Source organism: Cibotium barometz, chromosome 1, assembly GCF_041138505.1.
Source record: "Cibotium barometz isolate CiBa-2024 chromosome 1, ASM4113850v1, whole genome shotgun sequence".
NCBI classification, from domain to species: domain Eukaryota; kingdom Viridiplantae; phylum Streptophyta; class Polypodiopsida; order Cyatheales; family Cibotiaceae; genus Cibotium; species Cibotium barometz.
Genome location: NC_141046.1, coordinates 61,513,344 through 61,522,601, shown reverse-complemented (window position 1 = coordinate 61,522,601; position 9,258 = coordinate 61,513,344).

Here is a 9,258-nt window from a genome sequence, read left to right as displayed (position 1 = left end):
ACAAGAGGGGGGAAGATTGCACCCAATATGATCTATGAGCTAAGTATTTTTAATTTTGTTTAAGTGTTTAAATTCCAATTGATTTGATTTAGTTGAAACTTACAAGCAATGGTTTTTATGATTGAATTAATTCTCTACTCTTCCACAATCAATTCCTAGAATAAGATTTCGGTTGCAGTGGCATCAGAGCTTGGGCTACGAGATTTGTGGAGAAGGTAGGAAAGGGCTTCAACTTCTCAAAAATCAAGAAAGTGCAGGAATTTATCCAGTGGACAGAAGGGTGTTTTGCAAGTCTTTACCCAAAGGTCAAAGATTCAAAACTAGATCTACTCTCAAACCCACTCACCACCCTGCAAAACCATCCCTCTCTATCAAAAAGTGGTTTTTCCAAATACTCAGTGAAATCAAAATTTGACCGTATGGATGAAATCCTCATAGCCAAAAACCTCACGGGTATCTCTCAGAAATCAGAAAGCTTCAAGCATGAACAAATCTATAATAGACGGAGCAGATTAAGCATGTAAAAAGCTATCAAAAAAAATTTCAAAAGAAAAACCAAGAGGAAGCGCATGCAGCCTGCCAGCGCAAATCGGCGCTTGGGAGTTGATTTAAAAAAAAGCCATAAGCTAATCAAGCTTAATCACTTCTTAATCTACTCTTACTTTTCCCAATCCCCATACAAGTCACATCACTCCTTTTTGAACCTTTACTTCTCCTATTTTCAAATTTGAAGAGAAATTTCAAAGGTTTCCAATTCTGAAAATTTCTAGGTGCAGAAAAGTGATTTACAGGTTTTAAAAGGCTTGAAAATTGCCTAGAAAAGGCCAGAAAATTCCGAAATCGCTTCTGAAAAATTTTGAAAATTTTTAGAAAATATTACAGAGATTGGGCAAGGTTTACAGGACTGTTTCAGCAGGTTTCAAAGTGCAGAAAAATTATTTCATCAACAATTCAACTAGCCCAAGACTCTTGAATCACGCGGAATCGTTCGAGATTTGTTTGAGGCGACGAGAATTCAATTCAGCCATTAAACAATGTCTTTGTTCAGCTTCAACCAAGATCAAATTGCGGGAGAAAAACAAGATAAGTACTTATTTTTGCTTTATTTATTTACATCAAATAAAGTAAAATTTTATTTATCTACAGCATTTGCACAAGCACTATGGCAGATTTGCCTATTTCGCCATCAATTCAAGAGCAACTCCTTTCTTTACAATATCAAATTGTAGAAGAAAGAGAGAAGCGTATTGAATTGGAAAGACAGCTCACGAGTCGTAGACGCAAACGTGACTCTTCGCTATCTTTTGATGACGAAGATGACACTATTCAAAGGGCTGTAAATGCTACATTGCAAGCACAAAGGTCACAAAAAGAATCCAAGATTAGTCGGAAAGCTTTCACATTTCAAAATTATGATGGAAAGAAGGATGCTAGGGTCATTTTAGCTTGGCTTAGTCAACTAGATGACTATTTTTCTGGAGAAAAATTTTCAGAGAGTGATAAGATTAAATGTGCAGTCAAAGACAGTGCAGCTCTATGGTGGAGTGTAATAAAGCAAGGTTGTGACAAGCCAGATTCTTGGAAAAGATTTCAACTGCTGGTTAAAAAGCACTTTTTACCCTCACAATTCAAGTCCAAAGTTAGGCACCAATGGGACACTTTGCATCAATTGGAAAAGGAAACTGTCACAATATGTAGAAAAGTTCTGGAATACTTTATTACAGGTGCAGGTTGTGGATAGAGTCAGCGAGAAAGATCAAAAAAGGAAGTTCATATCGGGCCTTAGATCTACCATTAGGGCCGATGTGAATATGTTTCGACCTCATTCACTTTCTTCTGCAATATCTTTGGCAACTAATTCAGAACGTAAAAATGGTTTTCCTAAAGAGATTAAAGCACATGAGGGTACTTCTTCTAAACCATTTACTAAATCTTTTTATGCTTCAAAGAGGATGTATAAACCAGGTTATGACAAAGGCAAGGACGAGGCTAAAGGCAACATGAGTACCAATAAGAAAGTCAATGGTGGCAAACCGAAGACATCTCCTATCAAATGTTTCAAGTGCCACAAAGAAGGTCACATAGCACCGAATTGTCCGGAGCGTACCAAGAATTCAACACCAGCAGCAACAGCAGCTCGAGTCAATATGATTGAAGAAGACGATAATGAAGAAGAATCATTTGAGCAAGAGGGTAATTCCGATCCAAATTACTCAGAACAAGAAGATAAACCTCATGTTCATTCTTTGCTTAAAATAAAAGGAACGATAAATGGACATGAAGTTCTTATTTTGCATGATGATGGTAGTACACATGATTTCATTTCTGAAAAGGTACTTAGAGCATTAAATCTTCATTCTTCACCTACGCACTATAAAGTCAAAGCAGCATTTACTGGAACAAAGTATAATTGCATGCACGAGGTGAAAAGTTTGGATTTATGCATCAAACCTTTAACAGAAAAGAGAGATTTCTTAGTTGCACCTTTACAAGGGGTAGATATAATTTTGGGTATGCCTTGGAGACACAAATACAATCCTATTATAGACTATGATACTCATAGCATTTCTCTAAGGAAGGACAATGAAGATATTATCCTCCAGTGTCAAGTCAAAGGAGAAATGAGTCCTTTGTTGAGTCACACTCAAGCAAAGAGAGCTCTAAGAAAAAGAGACAAGACTTATATGGTATGGGTTAACCAGCTTGATACTGAGTCTGACACATCCAAAAGTCCAAAGTTTGATCTTTTTATCTCCAAATTTAGTGACTGTTTCATGGAAGATCTGCCTCCAGGATTACCTAAGTCTAGGCCTGAGGATCATAGTATTGACTTATTGCCTGGAAATTCCCCGCCTTATAAAGCTCCCTATAGAGTCAACAATTTAGAGCAAAGAGAAATCCAAAGCCAAATAGAAGACTTGCTAGAGAGAGGCCTTATTCGACCTAGTAGTTCACCTTTTGGAGCTCCAGTACTTCTTGTTAAGAAGAAGAACGGAACTTACCAAATGTGTGTAGACTATCGTGCATTGAATAAGATTACTATCAAGAACAGATATCCTATTCCTAGGGTAGATGATCTTCTTGACAAGCTTAGAGGATCAAAGATCTTTAGCAAGATTGACCTAAAGTCTGGGTATCATCAAGTCCGTATGACTCAATCTGACATTTTCAAGACAGCTTTTAGAACCCAAACTGGTCATTATGAGTTTTTGGTTATGCTATTTGGTTTGACCAATGCTCCAGCAACTTTCAGCCGTATGATGAATCGCATATTCCTTAAGTTTCAAAGTTTTGTTATAGTGTTCTTTGATGACATTCTTGTTTTCAGTAAGGATCGACAAGAGCATGAACAACACTTGGAACAAGTGTTCAACCTTTTGAGAGAAAATGAATTGTATGTCAATCCTGAAAAGAGTTCTTTCTTTCAAGAGGAGATTGAATACTTAGGTCATATAGTGTCGGCCGAAGGGATTCGTGTAGATCCTAAGAAAATTGAGTGTATTGCTTCTTGGCCTACGCCTAGAAATATACATGATCTTAGATCTTTTCTTGGCTTATGTGGTTATTATAGGAAGTTCGTCAAGAATTTTGCTTGTATTGCTCATCCTTTGACTGAACTCCTTAAGAAAGCTACAAATTTCAATTGGACTGAAAAGCAAGATAAATCTTTTGCAACACTCAAGAATGCTTTAACATAAGCACCAGTTCTAACACTACCTGATTTTCAAAGACCATTATTTATAGTAGTGACTGATGCTAGTGGCAAAGGATTTGGAGCTGTTCTTATGCAAGACAACCATCCTATTGCTTATCAAAGTAGAAAGCTTAAGCCTGCAGAGCAAAATTATAGCACTTATGACAAGGAATTAGGAGCAGTAGTGCATGCTTTGAAAATCTGGAAGCATTACCTAATGGGCTGCTCTGAATTTCTTATCAAGACAGACCAACAAAGCATTAGGCATTTGCTTACGCAACCTCTTATTTCAGACAGGCATATCAAATGGGCAGCTTTCATTCAAAGTTTCCAACCTATGATTCAATATCAACCTGGAAAAGAAAATGTTGTTGCCGATGCTTTGAGTCGAACACCAAATATCAACAACAACATTTCCATAATTGAAAGTGAACCATTTGTACTTATGAAAGAAACTTATGAAGTTGATCCAGATTTTTCTCAAATATGGATCAAATTGCGTGAAAACAATTGGACACCTCACGGAAGTTATTCTCATAATGATGGCTATCTTTTCTTTGAGAAAAGATTGTGTATTACTCAACCTTATAGACAACTTATCTTGGAAGAGATGCACCAACCACCATTTGTGGGACATAGAGGAGTTTCCGCAACACTTCAAGTAGTTTCTCGAGAATTCTATTGGCCTCATTTGAAGAATGATGTAGCTAAATTTGTAGCTGAATGTAACATTTGTCAAATAATTAAAAGCTACAAAGGCAAAGCTTTAGGATTGCTTATGCCTCTACCTATTCCTGATAGACCATAGGAACAAGTGTCTATGGACTTCATTACTGGCTTTCCTACTACTTCCAGTCATCATGACATGATTTGGACAATAGTGGACAGATTTAGTAAGCAAGCCTATTTCATTCCATGTAAAAAGACACTAACTTCTCCGAACATATTTGTTAAGCAAATTTTTGTTCATCATGGACTACCCAAAGTGAGTTTCTGATAGAGATTCTAAATTTTGTAGTCACTTTTGGGTTGCTCTTTTCTCAAACTTAGGCACTAAGTTAGATTTTTCCACGGCTTTCCATCCGGAATCGAATGGACAAACCGAAGTTACAAATAGCACTATCTTAGATATTCTTAGAGCCTATGTTTCCCAACAACCTAGTGCATGGGATAAGTACATACACCTACTCCAATTTGCTTATAATAATACTCCTCATACTGCTACTGGTCGAGCACCATTTGAGATTACCTATGGAAGAGCATTGCCTATTCCGGCTACTAGACTCTCTCATAAGATTGAAACAGCCGACCAATATGTTAGAGACTTTGATCGCATTCTATCTGAAGTGCGTGATTGTATTGCAAGAGCTCAAGAGAAGTATACATCTCAAGCAAATAGGAAGCGTAAAGATTTTTCATTTCAAGAAGGTGATTATGTACTTTTGAGAATTGAAAAACGTCGATTAAAGAGTGTGGAAAAATTCCCTGCAGTGAAGCTGGCGCCTAGATATTATGGGCCATTTAAAATCCTTCAAAAGATTAATGATGTGGCCTATAGACTAGAGCTTCCATCTAATTGGAATATCTACAATTCTATTCATATCCATCTCTTGAAACCTTTTCGAGGAACACTTCCTACTCACCCAACATATGAGGAACCACCTCTTATTGAAGGAGAGGAAGAAGTACTAGTTTCTGATGCTATCATTGACCAAGAGATAACAACAACAAGAACAGGTAATCAATACTTCAAGTATCTTTTGACTTTTAAGAATCATCCACAAGAAGATGCTAAATGGATGCCTGAGAAATTTTTCTGAGTTTACCCTGAAATTCTTCATTCTTTTCAAACGCAGCAAATCCGCAATTGAGGACAATTGCAAACTCAAGCAAGAGGGATGTCATGAGAATATATTTTAAGTCCTCTAGAAAAATATTATTTATCCCCTCTTGAGTAATTTGGGGACGCCTAGATTACTCTTGCGTCATGCCGACTAGGTTAATATTGTGGGTGACACCATTATAAATATTAATACGTGCGGTATATGACGTATGTTTGAGGCCACCTATGATTATTTCAGTTAGGTTTGTATGGCAGGGTGATTCCTGGAGTACTTACGCCTGGTAGTCATGAGTTGGTGATGATTTGTGCCTGTTTAATATTTGTGAAATTAATTTAATAATTAATTGGGCTTATATTTTCAGGTGATGAAGACTATGGAAATTGAAGAGTTTACTTTGGAAGAAATGTCTTGGTTCATCACATTTCATTTTTGGCAAGCATAGTAGCTTGTAACCTTATCAAATGATTTTTCCATTTTGAACTTTAGGAAAGATACATTTATTTATGTGGAATTTATTAAAGCCTATGGCTTTACCCTAGTCCCAATTTGACACTCTATTTTTGTTAAAGAAGAGTGCCGTGCTCTCTAAAAAGCACATCTTGTATATTTTGGGGGCTATGGCCTAATTTTGGTAAAAAAGAAAGCTAATAAAGAAATACTCTTGTGTGGGGAGAGGCCACACACAAGAGGGGGGAAGATTGCACCCAATATGGTCTATGAGCTTAGTATTTTTAATTTTGTTTAAGTGTTTAAATTCCAATTGATTTGATTTAGTTGAAGCTTACAAGCAATGGTTTTTATGATTGAATTAATTCTCTACTCTTGCCAATGAATTACATGTGCACATATGTTAGGTGTCACAGACAAAGTTGAAAAAGCAAGCATGTAAAAGGATAGCCTTATCATGACTTAGGAGTTTCCTTAGATTTTTTTACTCAAAAGGAAATGCTCATTGAGGCATTATAGGTAGCAAAGGAAGTGGGCTCGTTGGCCAAGTGGAAGAGGAAGCTTTCTAGGCAAAAGATTTTCATGAATAAAGAGCTATAGAAAATTAGATGAAGAGATAAAGAAGGAGAGATAAGAGAGAAAATGTTAAGAGATAAACAAGACCAAATCAATTGATAATTTAGTTGGAGGGCATTATCCTTAATGGCAACAAGATAAAATTAATCTAGAAAGACCAAACCAATTGATGATTTAGTTGGAGGGCATTATCCTTAATGGCAACAAGATAAAATTAATCTAGAAAGACTAAACCAATTGATGATTTAGTTGGAGGGCAGTGCACTTAATGGAAAAGAGGGTCATATAAACCCATGAAAACTTGAATTAGACTTGATGTTCTAGAATGTCCTTAAAAGTTGCAATAAGTGCTAAAACTAACTTTCCTCTTAAGAGTTCTAATGGCTTGCTACCTAGCACTAGGCACCACCCTCAATAAATGCACTTAATGAGCTATACATAATACTATATTTAAACTTTATAGCTTCTAACCTTACACACCACACAATCACACACAGTCACACATATAACATTCTAATCATGTCTATGAAGGAGGAGGGCATCAATTGCAAGGTGTAATCAATCAAGGGACATTGATGAATCGCTAAATTAAAAACAAATGTTAGTTCTTGTCACTAGGGGTGATGGATAATAGTAGGTTTTGTATCAATTGTTGAATACTTGGTGAGCCCTAAGTACTTTATTCCATCACAATAGTATGTTTTTGCTACCTTATCAATTCTCTCCATGTTCATTGAGCAATGGGAGTTTCTTTTGCGACTCATCTCATGTTCGTGAGCGATGGAGCTTCTTACTACTCATCTATACTTTCATGATTAATGCAATCAAGTATTTGTTTGTGTTTCAACTATTCATTTATAGCAATAAAGTATCGCTTCATATCTAAAATGTTCATTTATAACAATCAAGTAGTTAAGTGTCACAAAGTTAGCATGACTATGTTATTAACCAACTTCACTCACTCCCAATCAAGTGTCAATTCATATTTAAAATGTTAATTTATAACACTACTTGATTGTTAATTTATAACAATCAAGTAGTTGTGTTTAAGTGTCACAAAGTTAGCATGATTATGTTATTAACCAACTTCACTCACTCCCAATCAAGTATCTATTCATATTTAAACTGTTCATTTCTAACAATCAAGTTGTTATGTTTAAGTGTCATGAAGTTAGTGTGATTATGTTATTAACCAACTTTATATCACTCCCAATTATGACAACAAAAGTACACTTCATGACCTTCCACCACTCTTATCCACAAAAAGTGCAAAATTTTAACTTAGATCACACGTCACAACGGAGAGCAACTAGATGGGAATGAGAATGAGATAATTTGTGTTCAATAGGCTTGTGCCATTTGATCATTCACTCATCTACCTTCATTGCTAGTGTGCTCTTATCAATTTCCACTCATGCACTCATCTACCTTCATTGCTAGTGTGCCCTTGTATCCTATATGTAGCAAAATTTATCTTATCAATTAAAGCAAAAGCCACATGTTATAATCGATTTTCAAAAGTAATATCAATATTGCTCTCCATCTATAGTCATACGTAATTTTACATGTGGAAGATCCTATGTTTATGTGTGCATCACAATCTTTGATTTCTTACATTTTAAAGAATGTGTCACTTCTACTACTACCAACACTTATGATGTGAAGTTAATACATTATGTATTAAAACTATAATGTTATTGAATGTATTTTCAAGACTTCACAAAAAATGCATGCCAATGCAAGATTAAACTTAAAGGGTGAATATAGGGTTTTGCATGATTTCTAGTGTCATGTACATTATGACGACAAAGCATGAATGCTATTTGTGGCCAATACCTTGCATGCTAAGGGACGAGCTCCCTTAAAATAATGATGAAGCACTTATATCTTTTTGACCTTCATCTTCATGGCTTCTTCCATGAAAGATCACATATGTCAATTTCAAAATAAAAATTTTATTGGAGTTCTCAAATTATTATTCACTATGGAAAAATGCACGATCCTTCAATTTAGCAACACGAGAGCAAGACATGTTGTTATGTCATTATCTATTGTGGCTATAGGAATCAAGAATCAAGGCCAAAATGCTGGGATTTAGGAAAGTGCACATGGGGGGTTTAATGTTTTATCATAAAAAATGAACAACTTTACATACGTGTCCATACGAGACGTGTGAGAAGGAATCAAGGGTAAAACACACTAAATGCATAAAGAATTGTCACAATGATATAATGATGTAAGTGGGAGTGGCATATCATAGTCAATGGAGTAAAATACCTTTTGTCTTCTTACATGATGTAAATAAGATGCAAAGGAAGGGGTTGGGATAAAAAGGGAGATATCAAGAGAACATATGCTCGGTATGTCCTTTCAAAGAGTCCTTCAAGATCCCTTACTCCAAAGAAATTTCTTTCTTTGTTGTGTTGTTTAAATTACACAAGCTTAAGAGCATATTAATTTTACAAAACATTGTTCGATGAAGATTGGGTTATTCTTTTAGGGACAAAAATGCATAAATCTAGGAGGCATGCATATTATCATGGATAAGCGCCCCAATAGCATAAATTGAGGTGGCATGCATATTATCATGGATAAGCGCCCCAATAGCATAAAACAATAAGCAATGGCGGTTCTTAGTGAAGAGGCTTTTGCATGTTGAATTTTAGCAAGTGCCCCAATAGCATAAATTGAGGTGGC